Genomic DNA, 6,000 nt, shown 5'->3' with positions numbered 1-6,000 from the left:
AAGCTAACTAATTCTATAGTAAATCTTACTCAAAATATAAAGGTATTAAATATGTCATCTACTTAGGGATAAATTAATTACTCATAATCTCATATACTTATAAAACAGATACTCTTAAGGAATTATGTAGAATCAATAGGAGCTTGAACAATTAAGGTAGATGAGCTGGATCAAGCTTGCTTATAGAGTATTTGTGGTAAGCTATATACCAGCTTCTCTGAATTATCGATCCTTACTTCTACCACCTAATATGCTCGCTTTATTATTAAGTATTGGTTTGGTATTTTGGTAATGATGCCACTAATTTCAAGGTAGGAGAGAAATCATTGACAAATTATGATAGAAATCTATATATTAATGTTCTGATATATTAAGCACTAACTAGGTTTTACATTTGAATAAACGTTCTTAGGGGAAAAGAAATATTCTTGCCTTTGCTTGGAGAATAGGGAAACAAAGGGACCATAGATAGGGGGAAGCATGAAACATAAATCATTTTATTTTATTCCTTTTTTGTAGGAAAGAAACAAGAAGGAACAATACTATAGTAGTAGTGTTTTTTAAAACTTTTTCTTCAAATGGTATAAAGGGAATCGAGAGAAAGAAAGTAAACTAATTTTAGTAAAAGGTAAAAACAAAAGGAGCGAGAAGAGAATCGCTCACATAGTTTTGGTTTATAAGTGGTACAAATATAACATATAATTTAAATTCTACAATCAACTATGAGTTTAAATTACTAATGCATTATTTACCGAGTTTAGAACCTTGCGCTAGCTGATCCTCTAAAATTTCTGGCTTACCAATAAGAAAAAAGGAAGAAGAGAGCTCTCTTCTCAATTTTATAAAATTGGGAGTGGAATTTGCATTATAAAGAGCAGTGTTGTGGTTTGGGGTGGCATTCCCACGTTAGATTCCACTAAAAGATTTTGATATGGCTATGAATAGTAGGAATCAAAATTAATTGTACCACATGTGCAAATTTAGTTTGGTGTGAAGGAGGCTTTGAGATCAAATAATACTATAATGCATCATCTGGTATTCCTCTTTTTCGTTTCCTCCTTCTTGGTGGTTCATGATTTTTGCAAATATATGGTAGATAGAATAGAAGTTGGGTGATTCTATGAGGTGTTCCACCACAGACTATATATCCTAATTGTTAAGAAAAAAGAGAAAAAAAACTCCTTATCCTTAATTATTTCTAATGGTGAAGCTCAAGTGTGAAGCTCAAGTGTCAAAGAATGACTGCCCTTTTACTTCTTGTTTCCCTAATCTGAATGAATACCCTATTAATTACTCCTACTATATAATGTTTGAGAAGGTGTAAGTGATCCATATTTTTATACAGCGTGTGTATGTGTGTTGCTTAAACATATTTTGTCTCCATTAGGACTTGAAATTGAGGCTTCTGGATTTCAATGTTTTCCATCTCAACAACCGCTCTTGTCGATGTATTTATATTAATTTCTCTTTATTTTTGCTCTTGAATTTCTTGAAGAAGAATAAATTATAGTCATTTTTTAGTTGAGGACCAGTTGGGGCTAAAATCCTCTTCCAAAAGGAATTCACTTTTTCTCAGATTTAATTAACATCTTAATTCACTTCCTGAGCTTCAAAAACCAAAAGGAATTCATATAAACATTTAAAAGATAAATAAAAATAGAGTCATCGCAGTATAAAGTTCTAGTAGTAATGGCCTGAGATTTTTTTTGCTTTAGTTAATGATGTATGAGCTGACGACTAGTTCTGAAATGTTTGAACAAATATCTTGGCATAAGTAATTAACAATTTATAACTCAAGGATAACATGCATACTTATGTACTTTAACAATTCTGCTAGAATTTTTAATGAAGTAAACAATAAAATGGATGTCGGCTCATTTGGGACGGGTTGTGAGGTTCATATGCATTTGAAGTTTTTTTTCCCTTTTCTCACCGGGTGTTCGGTACCCGCATTGTAGCATGATTATATCCGGATTCACTGCATATATATGGCCCCATTCGAGGGGAAGCGCTCTCTATCAAGGATTTTTTCATACCCAGATCTCGAACCTGACACTTTTGATTAAGAAAAGAGTAGCCCCATCCGCCGCATCACATCCTTTGGCGTGGTTACTTTTGAAGCTGGCTTTTTTTGTGGTGTTAATATAACTTGGCAGTTAAAATCAAATGCACTTTATAGAAAAAGTTTAGGTTTTCGGAAAAGGCTAGTTTTTATCTCGTAGATCAACTCAATATACTTGTTACCTAAAATTTAACTGGTGCTCCCTTCGGATCGAAAAACATTTCCATTTAGTTATTTGCACATCTCCTAAATTTTTTTTTAACTTCTAGACAAAAATAAGTAATTTGATTAAACTATCCCTAATTAAATAAGTATTGAGATTTGACCACTTAACACTTAATAAGGGCAATTTTTGAAGAATGAGGTTAATTGTTTCTTGATTGGTTACACTCTTTTTGAATAATTAAAAAAAAAAAAAAAAAAGGTAAGTGGACACTCTTTTTGATCCGGAGGGAGTTTTATATAATCCTCATCTGCTAAAGATTCAATTCCTTTCATGGTTGAAACGAATCAAAACTTGTGTTTTCAGAGCCAGAAATTCTAACAAAATATCAATAGTTCAAGCAGCGGCGAAACCAGAAATTTTATTAAGGAGTGTCAAAATATAAAAAGTAAACACATAAAAAAAATCATCATATAGTATTTATATAAAATTAAAAATTTGACCTAACTAAACAGAGTAATTTTTCGATAAAAGGGTGTCAATTGACACTCCTTAGAATAAGGTGGGCCACTAAATGCAATTATATCATACTTGAGGTTCAAATATGTCAGTTAAAAGTAAATTTTGATCTATTTTATCACTACATTAAACGTATAAAAGTTTCCCCCTCATGTAAGGCGGCTAACAAATAAACATATAGAAAAAGGGGGTCATCCTAGCTATCTGCATGATAGGTAAACATTTAAATCATATATGGTATTTTTGTCAAATCAATAAATAAAAAGACATATATGTTTTATACACACATTTGACAATTGACTATGACTAATTGGTTGTGTTCCCGAATCCCACACTTTAAGTTTTAGCTGCTATGATTAAATTATTTAATCAACGTAAACATCAAATACAAATAAATATTTATTGGTTGCGCAATATACTTTCTCCGAAGAAAACTCAATATTTATTGGTTGTGCAATATCATTTGGGTGTGTGTTTTTGCTTTTTTCTTTTTTTCTCCGTGGAAGAAGATGAAGCTAGAGCTTGATGACGATGATGATAGGCGGGTCGGGCGGGGGCGGGTCAAAAAAAAGTGGGTAATTTTTTTGAAATTGGGTAATTTGAGAGGATTTAGGGATTTCCATTCAAATAGGGGCATAAGTGTGAAGCTTGAAGACGTCAGGGGTATTTTTATAAACTTTCATTAACGGAGGATATATTTAACTAATAAAATAAAGTAGAGGGATATCTTTGACCCTTTTCCCTTATTTATTACATGTCACCGCATTGAATATACTTTCTCTCCAAAAGTAGGACCCACATGGCATTTGAGTGAAAGCTTCTTAGCTTTTTCGTCACGTTGGATCCAAATGAATAGAGTGAATTTACGCCTGGATACAAATGAATACAATCAATTTTATTTTTTCTATTCAATATTTGAGTGTATTCGTTTTTTTGGTGTACATATGTTGTATATAGTGTTTTTTGCCTGTTTTTGTTAATTTTTTTGGTGTATCTATATTGTATACGCCTGTATTTGTTGTATACACACCGAAAAATATGGTGTTTGTTAATTTTGGTATATATATGTTTTTATGTATTCATTTTTTACTCGCTGTATTTAAGAATACAGCAAGTCAATTTACAGATAGTCATTTTCATGAATACAGTGAAAAAACAGGAAAAACAATTTTTGTTGTATTCATGAATACAACGAAAATAAAAAACGAATACGGTGAAAAAAATGTATACAACCGTTGGCAACTGGGTTGTTGCTAAAAAATGTAAATATTAAAATATTTGCTATATGACTTGATTAAAACCCAAATATTTATCATTTATGTAGTTTGCCCTTTTAATTTTCCATTGTTTGTCTCAGGATGACAAATGGATCTTCGAATATATTTTCTATTGCATTATTATTCACAACTTTGGTTAAACCAAAGCCTTGACATAAACTTGGACACATTGTCCCAAATTTCAGCTGAGCTAATCAAGATGGCGACTTCAAACCCAAAATGGAGAGTCCACTAAAATAGAAAGAAAAGACGGGGCACAAAAAGATAAAAAAGGATAAGAATTCTTTCCTTTTCCCGACTGAACTGGGGACAGTTATGAACGATCCAACTATAATTCTATTTAGATAAAAAGAGTAGTTATGGACCAACAAGCATTGTGGTGGACGGATATGCTCCCTCCAACCTTAATTAGAGGTCTCAAATTCGAATCTTAGGTATGTAAAAATTCATGTTAGTGAGTGCTTCTCTTCTTAATGGCTTAAGCGGAGCAAATCTGAATTAATGGGGCCCAATGCATATATTAGTCATCGAATAGGGAAAAAAAAAGAGTAGTTAACCAGGGAAAAACCTAAACTTTTTTTTTTTTTTTTTGCGCGGGTTGCCCCCCATTTTAGGGGGGGGGGGGTCTTTTATTTTGCCTTTCAAATTGGTTGTCTTTAATTTTTGCCCTTCGCCTAATAACCCGAGGTTCTGGGTTCGAACCCAACCCAGTACAAAAAAGAAGGAATTTTCGCAAGGCAGAGTCAAAATTCTACCCATGCTAAGGCAGAGTTTTGAAGGCAAAACTCTACCTTGCGAATTTTTTTAAATTTTTTTTGATTGAACGAGGGTTAGAACCCGAAACTAAGGAATTTTTAGCGAAGGACAAAAATTAAAGACCACCAATTTGAGGGGCAAAAATGAAAGACCACCCCCCAGTGAAGGTCAATCCTGCAAATTGCCCTAACCTAAACAATGTTATTTCCCAGAGTTGTAATTGGAAAATAACCACTAAAATAGCCAATTTTTGGAACTCATGACATTGTCATACATTTCGAACTTAAAAAAGTAAAACTCCATTGCAATATTCTGGACAAAATCCAAGACACTTTCGTCATGAATTTTCACTTTTTTTCTTTTAATTTAAAGTTTCATGGATTACATGGATTATTCACTTGCTTAAGTTTGAAATCTATGAAATATGACATTGTCATGGTATTTCCACATTAAAGTGGTTACTCTTCAAGTAATTTTCAAACACAGGTTATTTTTCAAACGGAAAAGGGCCAAATATACCCCTGTACTATCAGAAAAGGGCCAAGTATACCCCTCGTTATACTTTGGATCTAACTATACTCCTAACGTTATATTATTGGATTAAATATACCCTTCCTTCATTAAGTTTGTTCAAGGTGGACATTTAATCCAACATGACACTAACATTTGATGAGGTGGATGCAACATCAGCGCCCCTAACCCATTTACCCCTCCCCTTTATTTTTTCTTCCACCATTAAAACTTCCTTCCCTCCACCACCATTGCCACCATGCCCACCGAATAAAGCAATAACCATGATGCTTGACAGTCAGAACTCTGCATACAATATTTAAAGCAAATAAAAAACCAAAACTTTGAATCTCGGATTGAAAAACAAAAGCTCTTCCAAGACGAATGGCAGTGAATTACACATACTAAAAAGAGAAGAACGTTCTGCATTTCCACCAAAAAAATTCACACATCAAACAATTCAAGAACTAAAAATTTAACTAAAACCCAGAAATGCAAGATTTTTAGAGAAGTAGAATTTCTGAGAAAAATTAAAGGAGGATCACAGTCCTTGATAAACGACAGAATATCGACTTTGACTGAGCACAGTGGCTCCAGTGGAAGGCTGGTTTAAATCGATTAATGGCTCCTTGTCAATAGCACTACTCTTTATTATTATTTAGCATTTTATCTTTCAAGTTAGATAAATAAATTGAGGGTCATGATGGCCACCA

This window comes from Lycium ferocissimum, chromosome 2, assembly GCF_029784015.1.
Source record: "Lycium ferocissimum isolate CSIRO_LF1 chromosome 2, AGI_CSIRO_Lferr_CH_V1, whole genome shotgun sequence".
Taxonomy (NCBI): domain Eukaryota; kingdom Viridiplantae; phylum Streptophyta; class Magnoliopsida; order Solanales; family Solanaceae; genus Lycium; species Lycium ferocissimum.
The sequence above is the reverse complement of the archived record's forward strand: the minus strand, read 5'-3'. Positions refer to the sequence as shown.